This window comes from Helianthus annuus, chromosome 5 (assembly GCF_002127325.2).
Source record: "Helianthus annuus cultivar XRQ/B chromosome 5, HanXRQr2.0-SUNRISE, whole genome shotgun sequence".
In the NCBI taxonomy this organism is placed as follows: Eukaryota; Viridiplantae; Streptophyta; class Magnoliopsida; order Asterales; family Asteraceae; genus Helianthus; species Helianthus annuus.
This window is the reverse complement of record NC_035437.2, coordinates 148,085,817-148,106,788: the sequence shown is the minus strand read 5'-3', so window position 1 is coordinate 148,106,788 and position 20,972 is coordinate 148,085,817. Positions and strand designations below refer to the sequence as shown.

At 35.7% G+C, this 20,972-nt stretch overlaps 1 long non-coding RNA gene across 3 annotated transcripts; it reads right to left on the bottom strand.

Annotated features, from left to right (window-relative positions):
- Positions 1 to 4,646: 4,646 nt before the first annotated feature.
- Positions 4,647 to 9,849, bottom strand: LOC118492573. Of its 3 annotated transcripts, none has more exons than XR_004894553.1 (11): positions 9,597 to 9,849; positions 9,334 to 9,395; positions 9,178 to 9,254; positions 8,776 to 8,805; positions 8,317 to 8,384; positions 7,847 to 8,175; positions 7,540 to 7,761; positions 7,086 to 7,256; positions 6,400 to 6,535; positions 5,880 to 5,994; positions 4,647 to 5,372 (listed from the first exon to the last, which is right to left on the bottom strand). It is a non-coding gene; the product is annotated as an uncharacterized LOC118492573 (long non-coding RNA). The 3 variants fall into 3 exon arrangements; XR_004894554.1 differs by having other exon boundaries at positions 4,682 to 5,372; positions 5,618 to 5,994; XR_004894552.1 differs by having other exon boundaries at positions 4,681 to 5,994.
- Positions 9,850 to 20,972: the final 11,123 nt, after the last annotated feature.

Here is a 20,972-nt window from a genome sequence, read left to right as displayed (position 1 = left end):
ACAGTAAGTGTCCTTTACCAGATCAACAAACTTGTTCCAGGAGAGGTTATACAAAGGGACCTTTCCGGTGGATTGCACTAATGCTTTCCACCAAGTGAGGGCATCACCCTTGAAAGATTGAGACACAAACTTCACTATGTCTCCTTAGCACATCCGCTGATGTCTATCACAGTCTCCATTTCATCTAACCATTTCATGTAATCGATTGCTCCCTTTCCTCCTGTGAAATCCCTCGGTTTACAGGAGACAAAATATTTATAGGTACACCCCTTGGTGTACCTGGGAGTCGGTTCAAGGACAATCTGCTTCTGAGGTTCACTTCTTTGATTAGACGAGTGTTGAGACTCATCTTTCTTCAGTGTATGCGAATGAGATAGGGACTTTGAATGAGTTTTGGACCGAACAATACCAGGTTCCTTGAATTTATTATCCACAGCTTGAGCAACTGCTGTGGTTATCATCGCTTGCAATTCAGCACCAGTGATATTGATCCTGGTATTGTTGTTGTCTTCCACGGGATGACTGTTTGCTTCGTCAGAGCCAGCCATGATTCGTGTACTATATCAAACAATAATGATATATTTAAATTATATATTGAATAATCGCATTGATGATTAGATGGTCATGGTATTATTAAACCATATAGACCATTTTAGATAAAAATTAATTTAATCATGATTTGCCTAGGCTACAACAGAACCATAATAAGCAATTAATAATCCTTTATATTTATTGGACAGGAGATATAAATCACAAATGTCAATGTCATGAAAGACATTTTCATTTAGCACAAGGCTCGTCTCGAAGGACATTTAGATGGCACAAAAGGCCTTGTCACACGGACGATTAAGATATAATCATTGATCTCTTGGATCAGTGATCTCTTAAGGGTCGAACATAGTTCATCGCCTTTTTGACAAGAAGTTTATAAAATAAAACTTTCATTGTCACTATTACACCTTTACTTATAAGCATACATCTCAAATGGATGTTTTGGTGTATACATCATATTGATGTTTATTAGCCATGATTCACATTGATCATATGGGCTATATAAGTGACTTGGAAAAAAATCCAAGTATATTTAGAAGCTTGTGTGGTTTCTCGTACCGCATGGCCAGGAATGTTAACATGTTTTCATATGTTAACAGGGATTTATTGTCTTAAAAAGGTTGTACCATCATAGCCATTTAATATTTTGGCTAGGTTATACCTCTAAGAATTTCTTTGGCAGATCAATTAAAAATTGAAAAGATAAAGCATAATGATGTAATAAAGTACATAATTAAAATCCAAAGAAATTCCGTTAAACATTAAACTATTACAAAGGTGCCCTAAACAGGTCTTGAAAAGAACATATTGCCCACGCAGGGGCTACAGAAACATAAATAAGTCCTCGCAGGGACTAGGTACTGAAAATAAAATGTCCTCACAGGGACTTGATTGAAAATAAAATACAAAGTACAATAAACAACTTTCTATTTCTTTTTGCCTTTAATGAGACTTGCAAGGCCCTTGAGAAAGCTGTTATGCTTCTTGTTGGTTTCATCTACTTTACGCTCAATCCTGTCCAACCTCTGCATAACTTCTTCAGTTTGCACCTGTTGGGGAGGAGGAGGTTGCTGATATGGGGGGTATTGATACCCCTGCACCGGATATCCAGTTGGGTAAACTGGAGGTTAAGAAGAAGGATAAAGTGCATTGTACTGTGCAGCTGTAAGATATGGATCATGAGTTCCATAACCCGCAGAAGTTGGGTATTCAAAATGGTGGTTTTGGGTGGTTTAAAAATAGATAGAGATTAAGTAGCGAGATTTTGGGTGGTTTAAAAATAGATCGTCATGTAAAGATTTTAGTTGGAATGAGTGGTGTAAATATCCTATGTATATATTGTAACTAGGTTAGAATCCCGTGTATTACACGGGTTGAATAAATGTAATTTTATATATTAAATAATAAAAAGTTATATCTTTATGAACCATGTATATTGTACGGGTTAAATAAATGTAATTTTATATATCAAATAATAAAAAAAATTATATCTTTAAAAACCATGTGTATTACACAGATTAAATAAATGTAACTTTATATACTAAATACTAAAAATGTCGTATCTTTAAAAAAACCCGTGTATAATTGGGTTGAATAAATCTACCAAATAATAAAAAATTACATTCTTAAAAACCCCGTATATAACACGTGTTGAATAAATCTAAAAAAGAGTTATATTTTTAAAAAGCATGTGTATTACACAGATTAAATAAATGTAATTTTGTATATTAAATACTAAAAACGCCCGTATCTTTAAAAAACCCGTGTATAGTCGGGTTGAAAAATCTACCAAATAATAAAAAGAATTATATCCTAAATAGATGTAATTTCGTATATAAAATACTAAAAACGTCGTATCTTTAAAAAAACTCGTGTATAGTCGGGTTGGAAAATCTACCAAATAAAAAAAATTATATCCTTAAAAACCATGCGTTTTACACGAGTTGAATAAATATAATTTTGTATACCAAATAATAAAAAATTTATATTTTTAATAAATTATGATAACATTTAATATTAATTTATTATTTATATATTTTATATAAGATAAGTAGATAAGAGAGGTATTTGTTTTAAAAATATATTAAATTAACAATTTAGATTTGAGGATAATATTTTATTAAAGTATGATAAGATTTAATATTAATTTATTATTAATTTTTTTTTTGAGAATACCTTCAATGAATGACACGTGTCCAAAAGTTGGTTTCTTTTATTATAGTAGTTAGATTTTACCCTTTGCCCGGTTGGGTCGGGGGTGCTGTTTTGTATTGACCTTTTGCCCGTTTGAGTCAGAGGTTTTTTAATGAAGTTTAATTTAAAAAAAATGTTTAGAATTAAAGATTTGAAAGGAGGATTGTGTGAAAAAATATGGTGGGTGAACAAACCTTAAAACCATTTTTACAATCTCTCACAATGAATTCCATTGCAGGTAACAAAGAGCATGAATAAGCACTGAGGGCTTTAAAAACTGAATTCTTATGGTGAAAGGGGTGCACCTCTCATAAGATGGGAGAAAATTTCCACCCTCTCAATCATGATGTGTCATGTCAATTCGTCTCTAATACATTACTCTTTCCTAAAAAAACATAAGGGGTGGTTTCACCCAAATTATTTAAAAAAAAAAGAAAAGAAAAATACATGATTGGTTGAAAGAGAGTGTGGCCCACCACTACCCCTCTCCCTCCTCTTCCCCGCATGCGGCAACAAGTCCCCCCAAAAAACCTTCACCGCGCGGCAAACCCTCGTTGGCGATGCACCCCTCATGCGGCAAACCCTCACCCTGCACAACTTCCCCGCTCTACCCCGTTCACCCTTATGGAAGCATGATGATTTGGTTTAGTAGATGAAGGCAATGTTGACAGGGTCATCCCTGAGAATTCGGAGGCGTTGTGTGAGTGGAAAAATTGAGCCCCTAAATGGGATTTCTCTTTTTTTCTTCATTTTTAATGTCGGATAGTAAGGGTGAGCAAGATTCGGGTTCAGCCCATGAAACCCACGAAACCAACCCAGACCGACCCCCAAAACGCATTAACACTAGTTGTCAGTTTAGTTATCGGTTCTATTATTCTTTGTATTCAGTTTCGGGTCGGTTCTGGTTCCAAATCTGATGACATCCCTGTAAACCCGGAAACCTGATTAAACCATGATTTATCGATTTCCATAAATTCTGCCATAAAAAGAAGTCAAATTTGAATTGAAAATAACGAAAAGAAGAATCCAAAACTGCGTAAAGACGGGTCAAAACTGTCAGGTTAATCCTTGAAACTGAAGGTAAATATTCTTGTCAAAACCATTGGTTAATCCTTGAAAACTAGAAGAAGATCAGACAAAACATGAAGGAACATCTGGGATTTGAACTCAAAACCTCTTGCTTCATAGACCAACACTTTATGTATGGTACCACATAATCATTTTGTAGTTTTATGTTTCAAAATCATTCCATACAAAAATATATATTTTAGTAAATAAAAAAGGTTTGGGCCTTAGAAGAGTAGGCCCTGTGTGGTCGCCCACCTTGCACATAGGTCAGGCTGGGCCAAAATACTGATATACAGGACAGTCAGTAAATGAGTTAACTTATATTTGATCAGTGAAATTAAGACTTGTGGAATGGAATACATGGATCCAGATCTCTTAAGAAGGTCCCGTGAGATCATTATTAAATCGTTAGAGGGTTAATATAGTTGCGGTAAAAAACAATGATTTAGATCAATTAACGACGCTGATTTATAAGAGATGGATACAACAAATTAGGTGGCTATTTCGACTCCAAGGGCTAAGAGTTTTTTCAAGAGAAATATGAGGAGTTTCCAATGGTCACAAGGATATGACTAGAGGATGATGAATGGCTTTGAAATGTCAAAAAGCCAAGTGTTATAATTGTCAGAAACTCAGATACTTTGCAAGGAAATGTAAAGTGTTTAATTGAAGATTCCTTTATGAATGAGCCTATGCTCTTAGGCCAAAATCAATGAGGTCACTGCTGAAACTTAACTTGAAATCCTGAACACGCAAAGAAGGTATTAGCCTTATAAATTATAAACAAAATTCATTAATAATTACGAAAATGTTAAAATGACATGTATCTTTTTTGAAAAAACTAGCATACAAAGAAAGTTTCTATTTTTAATTAGAAGTTTGGAACAACATATTACTAAATAATTGAGCATGAACTATATTAATAAATCATATAAAACTAGAATTTTTACCCGCCGCGCGTTGCGGCGGCATAACAACTCAAGGATTTCGATCTCCGATTAATTGTTTTGAGAAGTCTTCTTCATCGGCGATCCTTAGTTATCCGGCATGTTTTGCTAAAACCTTTGTAAGCCAAAGAGAAGTTTTGGTACATTTTGTAATAATCAGACCTGCCTAACACACCAAATCAAAACTGAAATTACCTCATTCCTTGTGCATGGGAATAGAGTGTTAGGCATCCAGTAACTATATAGTTCCATAAGGAAAACAGTGTTCAAAGTTGCACCTGAACATAACTATTAATATTAAAACCATCTATTAACAGCTCACATGTCCTTTATTCAATTATTTGCAACTATGTCCTCTCCTCTCTCCAATTTCCTAAATGAATACCATTCTTGACTACTGCGGACATGTCAATAATAATAATATCATCTCGACTGAAATCTCTTTGTAATATCCACAATGAAATATCATTCTCAACCAGCTGTTGAATCACTCTTTTTTACGGGTCGGGCTCCAAAGTTCAGGTTAAACCATAGTTTCCCAAGAACATCAATAGCCCCTGTGGTGTAGCGAAGATCGTTTTTTTCTGCTTAAGTCTATCTCACACGATTCAACTGCAGTACAACAATAACCATGTTAAGTAATATTCACATTTTCTTATAGATGCTTAAGCTATTGATGTCTAAATGGAGGAACTATAGCACCGCTACTGTGCTACAAATGTTTACTATAGATACTATATATTTAACTTTAACTTTTGATATAGATTATTGACATTAAAATGAAAAAAATACAAAAGAATGTGTTTTTTTAGAATAACTAAGTGAATATTAGTTAGAAATTTGTATGCTAATAATACCTTTGGAAGATGAGTGAGAAACTGTAAGCAATATTATAGATGATGGCTTAGTGTTCTAATGTTACTTAGAGGGAGTTTGATGGTAGTGATCGTGGGTTAATAAGAAGTGAGCCACTTGTCAAGAGGGCTACAACCTCTGCTGATCCTGGACCCTTTGCTATGGTTCATCATTATAATGGACAACATGACTTTCAAAGCTTCACTAACGACAACCCTTTTGTACAATCTAGGATAAGGCCCCCCTTTTTAAGGCTTAAATTACCTTCAGGTGGCTTGTAACGACTCTCACACCACTTTCAATTGAGGGAATAAGGAAAATGGTTACATTTAACCTCTTAATATTGCTTCCATTTTCACCATATTGGCTACATTTGCCACTGTAAAAAAGAATTTCGTCAACAAAAAAGTGTGCAAATAATATCAATAGTAAATTAAGAATATAGAAAGCAAGTCGAAACACCAACAATTAGTCAATTTAAATGGCATCCCTAAAGCCAGCAAGAACACCAAAATTTGTTAGTTAATGTTTCCTTATTCAAACATTTAGATGATTATTATTGTAATAATATCGTTTTTGTAATCATCATATACAACTTAAATATGTAAAAAAATATTCAAAATCGACAAAAACTTGTTTTGAGGGGTCGTCCAACCCAACTGATCCGCCCATCTTGCTACCTCTAGAACCCAACTGACCCGCCCATCTTGCTACCTCCACCTTTATGAATATAAATAAAGAAAGAACTCCAAATAAGCACAATAAGATATTGACCCAACCTTACCTTTTTAAGAGGCCACTTAGTTCTTGGATAAGTGCACCTACATTATCAACTCTCACCCATACTTTTAGCTTCAAAGCTTGTGGCTTTGTGGTTTAATATTTTTCTTTTCTTCCATGGATTTCATTACTCCCAATCCCTAAAAAGTTCAAAAAGAAAAAGAGAGATACATGACTCCATGCCATTATATCCAATTCAATTTATCTCAAAAGAAAGCTTTTTTAGATCACATTTATACCACATGCTCATCCCTACTTTTAAGAACAATATTATGATAGATGTAAAACTAACAAAGTAAACAACTTAAAGATTTGGATATAGTGGTTTAAACAACAAATAAACAAAGCAGCTTAAAGATTTGGGTCATATCAACACGTTTGGTAAAAAGACACATGAACTAAATTCTCGGCCATATACACAAAATTCTTTTCACATAATTTTGTAACCTTGTTACACATGAATCCTTGACATTAACAATGTAATTGAATTCCACTTGTTATCCAGGACATTTTCAGGTGTTTCAGGCTTATTTTAGGCTAAGTTAGGTTGGTGAAGATCATTTTGAGCTATTACAGACGGCCTGGATTGATCTGCCAAACATCATGACACTACGATGACATATATCAAACTCAGATCAACCTTCACTTTAGGAATCTTATTTCCAACATTTGAAATTTCAAAGAACTTACCATGGCAGTCAATACTGGCTTTTCAATCTTGATGTTCTTCATGTGATTCCTAAACTTGGTTGTTGATAAAACTTGGGATGATTTGGGATTCTGATGAACACATCTCAAGGCGTTTTAGTTGAGGTACTGAGCAGAGCCGATCATAGGCGCCTAGGAACCAATGCGGTTTGACTACAGAGAAGCAAGCATAAACAATCGCCATTAAAGTATCTGCTTGTATAAATCATGACAATCACAAACTTTACCCGATAGGTTTTTACCTATACAAAAACTACAAACATCAAACCTAAATTGACCCTTTCAAGTCAAATATACTTCTCTAAACTTAAACTGTTCAACATAACCCGATTTTATACTAAAAAACCACACCAATTTCAAAATAAAAAAACCTGAAATCAATGCATCAAAGAGTTTCGAGAATTGGTGGTAAAACTCTGAGCCATCGGAAACATACCTCTGTCTTGCCGACGTCGTCGAAGTAACCAGAGTTCGAACCTCTGCTGTTGGAAAAATTCCCATAGTCCTTCGTTTGCGAAAGCCGTTATTACCATCATTATATCTGCCTTTCGTTTTGAAAGCACCAGAAAGATCTTTGCGGTTGTGCCGGAACACTTTCGACGGTGGCCGGCTATCGCAGTTCCTCCGTACCCTTACCAACAACTCTATCTCTCTCTCACTTCAAAATGAGGCCAACCATAAGTTTAGAAGAGTGCAAGACACGTGTAGATTTAAAAACTCAAACTTGAAATGGTCAGATTTACCTTACTCGACGGTTCGGAGTTCTGTGGTGACCGGGTTATGTGTAAAACACTCACCTACTCGTCAGAACCAATAGTGTGTACCCAAGCCTATATCTGGTGACCCAACTGGCGGACGTTTTGTCTGGTTAATCTTGGGATTAGGCGTTATGGGAGGGATTGCCAAGACACTGTGTTGTTTAGAGGTTGGCTGGTATGGGAGGGATTGCCAAGACACTGTGTTGTTTAGAGGTTGGCTGGTGTTATTTAGACGTGCATCAACCTTGCCTTGCCTATGATTGACGTCTTTCTCTTTATCTATATTCATTAAACGAATATCTTCTGTCGTTCATCTGAAACAGGTTGAAAGTGACCATAAATCTACAGTTTTTTAATCAAAGTTCGTAACTAATGTACTTACTATCCGTTAAATCAATGTGCTTCGCTCAACTTGTATATACACAACCCTTAAGTTGATAGCAAAAGATACGAACCTAAAAACATAATCGTTTACGAGCGCAAATGGTGAAGCGTTATGGGTAACATTAACGTCTACACCCTCCTGTGACACATAAAGGAAAAATAGTTTGAGTATATGCATCTAAGTAAAAAAAAGAACTTGGTAAGAAATCCAATAACATTTTACATAATTCCTTAATGAGCATGTTTTACACCAATATTTAAGTGAATAAAGAATTTTGAAATGCTACTCCAAATATCTTATTGAGCTTTTAAAACATCATTTCTTAATCTGTAGCCATTTGAAATAATGATCCCAACTCTCATTCTTTTTAAATTCTCATTCAAGCATAATAAAGTATTGTTTGTCAAAGAATAAAGTGTTGATTCTCTATCTACAGCACTCTCTTAAGTAAAAAAGATAATGTAGCAAGCATTCCCATGTCACCCCTGGCTATTAAGTCAGAAAAATATATATGTAAATAGATGCATACCATTTTGTCGAACCAAAACAAATGGGTGACCTGTTCAAACCACCAAAAAAGTTCCATAAGCAAAAGATGGACTACAAAAGTCAACATCAAACCCAAAATATTCTAATGTTGGTGAATGTATTTGTAATCTAAAAAGAATAAATGTGAGCCACATTTTTCTTTTATACTTTCACTTTTGCCGTTATGGTTTTCAAGTTTTCTACAGCATCCAAACAGACATTCACATTTATTTAGTTACGATATTGGCACCCTGGTTAGCATGGAGTGGGAAAATTTTCGTCAAAAAGGCTAGTTCACCACAGGTGGTTTTGGAGGAAATCAAGTCAAGTCCATATCTATGTCCTAAGCATTGGGCAACATATCATTTGTAATGCAATTGTTGGTGTTGCTTTAATTACATACCTTTCATTATCCGTAAAACACAGACTTGGGTGGTTGTTTTTGGTAGTGCGTAGTCTAATTAGTTTGTCCAATAAGAGCTACAAAGTTAACAAACTATATATCATACTACAATACAAATTAAGTCATAATAAAGTTGTAAAACTAAGAAGAACTCACTGGCCCCTCTCTCTTTATTACTTCGACTTTCGGCCAACCTCAGAAAGACATGAGAATGGAAACTGCAATAACGAAATACGAATGAACCATGAAATTTAAAATCAGCTGAAAGAAATCGGTTAAGAAATAGCCAAAAATCGAATGTAAATAATAAAAAAAAGCAAAGGACCCAATTAGAAACCCTAGGGTCCCCTAAAATCCTAAATAACTCCAATTTCTCAAAACTTAGAAGATCATTACAAAAGAAATTCTAATTAACCTACCTTGATTTTATGAGCAACCACTATATCCTCCTCCACCTCATTTTTTTACCACTGGTTCAACCTCGGCTGGTAGGGCAGAGATAAGTAGGAAGTTGCAAGGGAAGAGTCTGGTCGCAGAACCAAGTATTCCAATCATCGCCGTCTTCAGTTGGTAGGGTGGTGAAGTGCAGTGGCCACGGAGTTCACTCATCGCCGTTGTAGGGCAGTGAAGCGGTGGGGGCGGTGGGGGCGGTGGAGTCCTTCACTCACATGTCTCTATACATATACCACATCTCATGAAAGCAAGTCAACATATACGTGTCAAGCTACAAACTATGTATAACCCCCAAACCAAAAGGTACTGTTAAGACTTGCACAAAACTCACTAAATGCACATGGTACAACTACATATAGCCTATTTGTGTTGCAAAATTATAATATATAACTAGATGTAAGCCTCGCCGCTTTGCGGCTAGGGCTTACAAATTTAGGTGTAACGTATACCTGGAATACCAACTTCGCCTTTGTTATGATATGTGTTCCTTTCATGTCTACGTATTTCTTTTTTTCTTAAAAAAGTACCTCAAAGCATATATAGTAATAAAAAAGTTTGGGATTAATCTATCTTCTTTTAAGTATAGATTAACATGTTTTAAATTAGTATTTATTATACATCGAGTAAAAACTGAAATAAGATTATAATTTACTTTATGGTGGTTGGTGGTGTTTTTGACGGTGGCTGTGATGGTAATAAACAAAAGGTTTTACCAAAGTTAATTTTTTATTCGATAAAAGAGTTGTTGCTTACCTATATGTATAAACATCCCTAGTTACCCATATATTTATCTCTCCTCAAAACCTTCCTCTATTTCTCACTCTAACTCAACTTTTCCTTCAATATTTGATTTCATAAATGTTGTATAACATATCCTCAAGTCTTCCAAGAATCTTTACATAAATATCTTTTTATGAGGTTATGCCTACATACATATATAATATGTATATGTATATGTAGGGTGGGGTTACTCTACAAAGTGTGTTTTTCCTACAAAGTGTAGGAAGTGATCTTGACCATTGGATGAGTGTGTTTGATGGTTGAGATCATTTTGGTGGCATTTTGGTAATATATGTGTCTTAAAAATAGGCTAATTTAATTGATTGGGGGTAAATGTGTCATTTATCTTATTTTAAATAAAGAAATAAGTACCAATCACAAAATCTCCATAATTGTCGCGATTTTCTCTCTCCTCTAATCCCTCATATTTGAAAACACCAAATCATACCAAAAATAATAATAAATCAGATCTATATGTGTTTATAGCAGTGTATTTTAGTGATAAAACACAATTTGACGAACTAGTGACTGATTACTAAAACACAATACCAAGAATTTGTTTATGATAAAACACAATGTGATGAACCAGTTACTGTTACTGCCTGCTAAAACACAACATGACGACTTAGTTACTAGCTGCTAAAACACCACGTAGATGTGTTCATAGTAGTGTGTTTTAGTGGTAAAACATAATGTGACGAACTAGATGAAATACAAATTGAATGTGAAGATGTTGTAGCGATTATATTACAATCATTGATAACTGTCGTATTTGAAATTAAAGAGATATTCAGTTTCCTTAAAATTCTCATTAGTTAGTTTAGGATATAATATATTCCATAATTAAATAATTATCAAATTACCATGACACCCTTTTGATTAAAATAACTAACTACCACATGTCACAAGGATATGGCTTCCTACACTTTGTAGGAAAAGTTGGCTTTGTAGCCAACTCCTACCCTGTATATGTAACCCACTCAACTGTGTCCAAATTCTTGAAAGTTATTTCCAACCCCCACCATCTCAAAATCTTATCATCAGATCACTTAAGCACCGGCACCGCCTCGCTAGAAAATTGGTTAAGGGTTGTTGTTGCCTCCTAGGACCACCCCCTCTCTCATTATGCACTCAACATCTCGTTATTTCTGATTCGACGGTTCGGTTTATAGATTTTTAATAACCGAAAATTTTGGTTCGGATTTCGGATAACCATTTTCAATAACCGAAAATAATTGAACCAAACCGATATGTTATAATAGTATGTCAAATCCATATATTCTAATGTTTAAGTGTTTAATCCATGATACTAAGAACTATTATTAATTTTATTCTTGATTGTCAAATATTTATAATAAGAACATAACATGTTTATGTATCATTAAAATGATTTATCCATTGTTTACAAGAAATAACTAAATTTAATATAAAAATTAAATGATTTTCAAAGTATTAAAAAAGAAAACGTCTTAATAAAAACATTAAAATGGATTAGAAGATTATGTTTATATGAACACTATTAATAAAAAAGACTAAATATATTAACTTAAATGTAAAGATTTAAGAAACATTTTTAAACTTTGAATTGTACTTTTAATTTTTGAATCTAACTTAATTTGTTTAATAAACCGAAAAACCAAACCGAACCAAACCATTGTTAAAACCGTAATAACCAAAACCGAAAACACCAAACCCAAACGGTTTTCAAAAAACGAATTTCGGTTACGGTTTTTGTAACACCCTGTGTTTTCGAATGTCAAAGTCAAAGTCAAAGTCCAAGTCAACTTTGACTACAAATAGTCTATTTTATGTTTTATTTGTATTATGTGGAGTAAGTGTTGTAATCAAGAAAGAATCGAAGTAATCGAATGTTTTATCGACGCGAACCGACTTACGACTGTGAATAGTAGGAAGTAACAATGCGATAAAGTTAGTTAATCAGTAATCAAACCGATCTAACTATCATCGAACTCGAATCTCGAATTACGCGAAACTTGGTTGTTGTTATACGTGCGTGTGTGCCTTATGTGTTACCTGTGCGTGCTTACTTTATGTTTTGTGTGGTATTCAATCGAATCAATCGAAATTCGAATCGAAACTCGAAGCTCAAATCGAATGCAATCGAAATCGAATTATGACGAATGGTAACGTAAGGATAGGTTGAAGAATAGATGATTGTATGTTAGATATAGTGGTTGGGATTAAAAGTAATTTGAGTAGGAAACTCTATCGTACTCGTATCGTCTTCAATCGAAATCGAAATATCGAAAATCGTCGCACCGAACCCTCGAACCAGGCTGTTAATCGATCAGGCTATCAGCCGATCGAACAGCCCAGCCGATTGAACAGACTGTTCAATCGAGCAGGCTGTCCGATCGGGGAAGCCTGGCCGATTGGCCAGACCTTTCCTCTTTTGGAGCCTATAAATAGGGCTGTCATTGTCACTCTTTACCACTTTTGGAAAGTTCTGACCGACCAGCTCGTGCTCCACCTTCTTTTCTCAGATTTCTTCCGATTCCCGTAAGTTTTCATCCTAATTCTTGTACTTCCTTGATCAAAACATGCTCCTACACCTTTCTATCTTTCAAATCTTGATTTCTAACCATGAAATCACCAAGATCTAAGCATTCTTGGATGATGTCATCATGGTGTTCTTCAAGAACATCATGTTTTGGCTTCAATTCACCATGAATAGCTCGGATCTAACCGATTTCCACATAAACAAGCTAATATCTATCAAAGATCTAGACAATTACATGATGTGAAGGATTGAAAGAAGGAATTCCAACTTTCTTTCAACTCTTTTACACTCAATGCCTTCAAACCGGTAGAGACGGAGCTTGAGCCAACTCACTAATCATTCTAATGGTTGTGAGGTTCAAGATTCGGGTTCTATCTACGAGGTTCACCGACTTCGGGTTAAACGTTAAACCGCCGTTCCGAACCGTTCACTGGCCGGATTTGGGCGATTCCTGTCCGAACCGGAGAAACAAGTAAGAACAAAAAGTATTATGGTTCAGCTCGTTGACAAACTACCTCAATATAACGCCAAATAATCAGAACAACCAAGTGTTAGACGAACAGGCCGACCAGGTCAGGATGCTGGCCGAACGGTTAGGCTGTTCGAACGAACAGCCCAACCGATCGGATATGCCAGCCGATCGACCAGGCCAGCCGATCGGCTAGCATATGGCCCCACACCTTAACAATTTCATAAAGTATGGTATTGAACGAGGTATTGTTCGATCGAACAGTCGTTTGTCAACATTACTCCTCGGATCATGAGATACTATGCTTCAACACTTGGTCGATTTTCAATTCGTTTGACGTATAGGAATGCCACCCGATCGAGCATGCTGTTCGATCGAGTATGCTGTTCGATTGAGTGACATCTTGCTGAGGACTACTACTGAAGTTCCTAACCGATCGGTTAAGCCGACCGATCGAACAGACCGTTCGATCGATCGACCTGAAAGGTAAGAACATTTCAGTGTTCTCAAATACTACAACGAAAAGTTCAAAAGTTCAAATCCTCACACACAAACACATCTCAGGAAGAAACAATCCACTCGAATAGTCCAACCGATCGAGCCTACCGGCCGATAGAATGGACTGTCCGAACGAATTGTCTAGCCAAACGAACAATCCGCTCGATCGAACCAACTATTCGATCGACCAGGCTGTTCGACTCACTTACACTCATTTCCATTCTACGTGTTACTCATCGTTGTACTATCGGACTATTCAGGCTAACCCCACTCTCAAGCGCTCCCTTCAATCCATCAATCAACCGCTGTGAGTATACTCGATCCCTTTTTGTTTTTAGCACTTTTGGGTGTTACATACGTTACTTATATCAAACCACAATCAAACACACTACCCAAGTTATTTGAACGCTAACCAATGTGCATGTATTACGTGACTAAATGAATGCTTGTTGATTGTGTTTACACGTGGAATGCTGTCTACCTGCCTTAACGACGTAGTACTATAGTTTGGACTCAGCACCCGTTCACACGGGGGTTGTTAAGAACAATTACTTGCATGGATTACGGTGGTAATCATGTATTGCGAACCGTCTCGGACGGTCAACCCGCAGTCATTGGTATCGAGAGGTCCATGTCGATAATTAACATGCTTCGTTTTCCTCTGTGTACGTGTTGGTTATGCGTAAACTATTCGAACTCTATATGTTATTATTAAACTTGTATGCTCACCTTTACATTATATGTATTGACTTTATTTTTAACGTATGTGACAGGTGTTTAAGATGTTTGCTTGCTAGGAAAGCGAGGCTAGAATAAAGCTCTAGAGGCCCCCAACAAATAGTTGTCTGTCAGGAAAAAGCAACTAGAGCACAGTTGTCTGTAGATCTTGTTAGGCTGGGTCTTTAGGAGCATTTGGACAATATTTATTTGTTTTATTTAAATCTGAGTTGTCGGAACAGAATATTTGACTAGTTGTTATCTGTAATAATTTGTTTGTTATTTGGGACACGGTATGGGACGTGTTATTTAAACTGAATAGTAATGATAATTGTTATGGAAACTCCTGGACAATCTGTTTCGCTCAGTGCCATGCCCCGATGATTCCTCCATCGGTTGGGGTGTGATAGTTTTGATTTTACCCAAAAACCGAACCGAACCGTGCACACCCCTAGCCACTACCCAAGAAAACCAATAAAAGGATAAATGGAAAATAACTTGTACAATATATCTAGCACAACTTACAAGTAATGATGCCTAAGATTCTTATAAATTAATAGTAAATAAATTGTCAAATGTTCAAGATCTACACCAAATCAGAAGAGTGATGTTATGTAGTCGCACAAGTGTGATGCTTGCCAAGTAGAGCCAAATGATAGGTGGTAAATGAGATTTTGAACGACCTTTCTTCTTGAGTTTTCACAACTAACCTTAGGGCTGACAATTTCAGACACGGACACGAAAACACGACACGAAACGACACAATCTTAACAGGTTCGTGTTTGGTTCTTAACAGGTTTCGTGTCTTAAACAGGTCAACACGATAAGACCTGTTAGTTTTCGTGTCGTGTTCGTGTTTTCCTATTTCGTGTTCGTGTCTTATGATGTTCATGTCTTAACAGGTCATATCCGTGTCTTAGCAAGTTATGTTTGTGCCTTAAGGCTATGGGGTATGGGGTCATTGATTGGAACATTATTTCCATATAGGATCATTAATTAAATGGTACACCATCCCCCTCCTTGATTGATGGTGGTTCCCATGGATTAAACCACGATTACCACGACCCTCCCATTTGATAATTTAAGACAAAAGTAAATTAAAAAAATAAAGGGGATAGTGGTTTGGGTCATGATCACACCCTTAGGGTAGTGGTTTTGAATGGTGGATTAAAGATGGATGACATGGTGCCTATGTGGAGGGTCATGGTGATCATGAGGGTCATGACGACACCCTATAGCCTAACTGGTTGTGTCTGACACAATATGCCAGCCCTAGACTCCACACACCACCCCTCCAGGGCAAGTCCGTGTCCTAACAGGTCATGTTTGTGTCTTAACAGGTCATGCTCGTGTCTTAATATGTCGTATGATACGCTTGTAAATTTTTTCGTGTCTTAACAAGTCGTGTTCGTCTTTGGAAAAAACTGACATGATTAGATTTCATGTTGTGTTCGTGTTTACTTGTTTCGTGTCCGTGTCTTATCGTATTCGTGTCTTAACAGATCGTGTCTCACACAATATGCCAGCTCTAACTAACCTAGAAAATTGTCAGAATACTTGATATAAGCTAAGCCCAAATATAATCCTAACTTTGTTCGCTAGCATTTGATTTATAATCATTATAACATGCATCCTTTGTTTCATTAGCGCATAAAGTAGGAGCGTAAAGGAGTTGAGCCGCACAGGAGTTACTGAGATTAACTTGCTAATCAGTGCATTTTAGGTACATGTTATTAGATATTAATAATGATGTGAAAATGCATTGATAATATTATATAAGATGTTAGTTTCTCTTGTTTCTGTATTTAGTAGGTTATAGAGAAAAATGTTTTTAAACGATACTAAATACCATATAAAAAGATTATTTAGTGTCAAGAACGATTAAAGGACGGGGAGTCTGGAACAACATAGTCAACGTTCTCTCAAAAACAAAAGTTGAAGGCTTTCCGTTAAGGAATTTCTTTATTAGCGCTGTTGGGAATGGGGAAGATACCGCTTTTTGGCTTGATCCATGGCTTTGCAATGAACCTCTCAAAGACAAATTTCCGGAAATTTTTAAGCTGGAGTTGAAGAAGAAATGCAGAATTTTTGAGCGTGTCAAGTCCGGTACTAGTGGGTCTAATTTCGAGTGGGCCTGGAAAAGGCCAATCATTGCTGGTCAGGAAGTTGATGATCTTATCGGGTTGTGCAGTTTGCTTTATAGTGTTTCTCTTTCGACTAACCAGGATACGTGGAAATGGATTGGCAACAAAGATGAGGAGTTTAGTGCAGGGGCAGAGAAGCGATTGCTTGACAGCAACAGAGTGCAAAATGAAGATGTTGGTGACAGCAAGTGCAGGAGGCTTCCGGCCAAATGCAACATTTTTATTTGGATGGCGAGCTTGAAAAGGATAGCAACGGCTGAAGCTTTGAAAATCAGAAACATTTTTTGGAAGGTGATAACTGCAAATTGTGTGGTGAGGTTATGGAAACCGTCGATCATATTTTCACATCTTGTTACGTCGCAAACATGGTATGGAATCATATTAGTAGATGGTATAAGGTTCCTTCGATGTTTTTCTTCGAGTTCAGGATTTGTTGCTCATTCATGATCATGTCGGCCTGGATGGGACTAAAAAGGAAGCTCTCAAGGGATTGATTAGACTTGGTTGTTGGTGTATTTGGAAGGCGAGGAACGGGGCTATCTTTAATAACAAAGAAGTGAAGATCGAAGACATTATTAGTGACATAAAAGCTCTGGGTTTTTTATGGTTTAAGAGTAGGATAAAAGGTAACTCGGTTACTTGGCATGAGTGATGTAAATTTGTAATTATGTAATTGTTCGTTGTGCGGTTGGCGGCCTTGTTTTGAGGTGTGCCTTTGTTTGTTAATGAAATTTACCTTTAAAAAATAATTAATTCATATTCAACGTTAGATGTGGTAATACAATTTTTTTTTTTTTGGAACGGCCAACAAACTCAATCCCGAGTACTCTCGGGGCACCCACTGGACAAACGGAGTACTCCGAGAGTAACCCGAGTCCACCACCAATTCCGGGGAAAACCCAGTAACCCACCCGCCCTAGGCACGACGGTGAAATTACCGGTAAAACCCGTTTGGCTCAAGGATCCAACCCAGGTTTCCCTGGGTCTCCTATCATTGCCCACCAATGCCTCACTCTGCACCAAGTGGGAGTCAAACCTGCATCTCTCAAAGAAATGCAAACCCTCTACCACTTGAACTAGAGAATATTGGCTAATACAAATTAATGTACTTAATATAAACATATTACCATGTCTCTTAAATGTAATTATTAAATGTAGATGAATTATATACTATTTAATTAATTTTAGTTTTTCATGATTTTGTGTAGGAAATTAATATTGTTTTTGTGGGCTGAGAATGGAATTAAAGTTAATTTAAATGGCCCAACATTGTGACTGGGCTTTCACGAGACCATAGCACAGAAGATCAAGTCGGTCATAAACAAGTATAAAAATGATTTTGATGGGGTTTTTTAGGAAACTAGGGTGTTACACCCGCGCTTCGCGGCGGGGCGACCCGATTTTTGATCTGATAAAAAGGTATATCGACACATGTCTTACATCAAGTGGGAAACTCGATTAGAAAAGTATTTACAAAGTAAAAAGGTTGTCAGTGTGAATGCTAATCAACTTAAGTTTATAGCGACACGTAAATAAAAATAAAGATGTCAAAGTTGATTAAAAAGTATTTAGAAAGTTAGGAGGTTGTAAGAGTCAATGCTCAAAATTAAAGGTTATAAGTAAAAAAACAAAACCACAAAAAAGAAAGGAAAAAGAAAGAAAAAAATTGTGCAAGGGGAAAAAGCGTAAAGTTTAAACGTTGACGAAAACTGTAAATTACAAAAGAACTTGGTATTTAAGAAACAACAAACAAAGCATAAGAAGAAACAACAAACAAAGCATAAGTGCCGAAAACGTACATTACAAGAGATGGGAAAAAATACGTAAAAAACAAAACCACAAAAAAATTGGTGCAAGGGGTAAAAACGTAAATTTAAAAAGTTGATGAAAACTGTAATTGCAAAAGAAGTTGGTATTTAAGAAACAACACACAAAGCATAAGGGCCGAAAACGTAAATTAAGAAAAACAGAAAAAAAAGTCAAAAGATTGCTAGGAAACGACAAAAAAAAAGAAAAAAGTTAAAAAAAAAAAGTTTCCCACCGACATAGCCTTTTCATAGTTATACAATGGGGACGCACGGCAGAACTATTTTATTTTGGAGGGCGAGTGTTCATGGGCTTCGGCCCTAGGTGAGGGTTTTCCCTGGTTCGGAGGCGAGAATATCTCGATTTGGTGAATTTTGCCAGTAGCGCTCATTTGAAGGATTCATTAGCCATTCAAAAAAATAACTCTTGTGGTTAGCAGAAACAAAAGAGAAAGACTGACAGATCAAATGAGCAGCTAATCACTTGTGTTCATCTCTAGTGTAAGGTTCATATAGATTAAACATAAAATTTTGTCTGAGCAGTTTGATAATTTGGGGATATTGAGCATCTATGATTTGGTAATTTGATTATACGAGTTAGTATTAAAAACTTGTCTTTAATTATCATTTTGATTACACTATTTACAAAACCATGTCTATGTGATTTCCAACTGATTAAACTAGGTTGTGTGGTATCTTAAACCATGAACCTGGTCATCTTTTTGATATATTGTTTTCAAACCTAATCTAAGTATTGTTTAGTTATTTTCTAAAACCAATCAAATCCAAATTCAGTTTTAAATTAATTTAGTTATTTTTAGTTTAAAAAATCGAACGAAATGTATAATACTAACCACACCCTGTTTACCTAGGTTATTTAGGTTTTTACATGACCCCAACAACATGTCATCACTTGCTAAAAGCTTGAATCCAACCATGCATAAACAAGCTCGAGCCTACATTTGGATCTCAATAAATAAACGAGCTCAAACCCAAGCTTCATATAACGAGTATGAATGAACTCAAGAGCCTGATCAAGCTTTTATATATATATATATATATATATATATATATATATATATATATATATATATATATATATATATATATATATATATATATATAAAAGCAAATATGGGTGCAAAGTAAATAGTAATGCAAACAATTGGTTGTACAACTGTTTCAAACCAAATTTACATTCAACAACGATGACATTTAGCATAATAACATAACATTTAACATAATGACATCACATTATATAATTACATCTAATCTATTTTTTTCCAGTTATTGTTTTGCTTCGTAATATATAAAAAGTTCATCAAGTTGCAACCTACAAGTCCAACTGGGTTTGACGCGTACACGCAACCTTTTCGGTCATTTCAGCTATTTTGTCGTTGATCGTTGTTGGACTCAGTTTGGTCTTAACAACTTCTTTTCACGTAATATGGCAAGTGATTTCAGTAGATGTGAAAAAGATGTGCGGAAATGGAAATCAGACTTTCAGAAACAAGACCTACAGAATTATCAAGTTTATATCACTTTGAAACAAAATAGTTTACAAGGTGATTGTAAGATTATTATCTAATACAAATGAATCTTGAATTCTGTGGGTGAGAGGGCAATGGAGTTTTTGTAGTATGTATGAATGCTAAGCTTCAAACTCAATTGTCTTCTGTTGGGTGAGACTTCTATTTATAGAAGGCTGGGTACATGAACAAACAATTGTTTATTCAGGCAATAAGTCCTGCATAAAGTAGCAGTTTGACATATTCATTGAATCCAACGTTCAAGTTGCCTTTGTAATCATGATATCCAATAATGTCAAGTTGCTTCGGTCATTATGGCAGGATAGAACTGATTTTTAGACAAGTGGGGTATTCATCAGAATTTCTGATAAACCACTTCATCAGAAATTCTGGTGAACAAATCATCAGAAAATCTGATGATCAGAATCATCAGAAACTGGTGATATTTCATCAGAAATATCATCAGATCCATCAGAAGTGATATTCTCTGATAATCTTCTTCAGCTCTTGATCAACTTGTGATTCTTTGAAGTAAATGCTTTTCATTTCAGTTGTCCTATCTGATTTTCTTCTTCTTGTTGTGATCTTCAGGACTGTTGTCTTCTTCATAGATCCAGTTGAATCTGATTTTCTTCAATACTTATAAATAAAGTTTCCTAACAATCGTAGGCGATGACTTTGTCTACCATTTTTTGTAAGCGCTAAAGGAATTGCATTTCGCTTGCACTTGACATTTCGCATAACAAATATATAAAAAAATAACGTTAAAATACAGTTTACAAAAAGATTGATGTTTTTGAGTTCAACCTAACATGAGGCTCATAAAAAGGTAAGTGATTATGGGCATTTATGGCTGCAAATAAAACATTTGCCACGCCA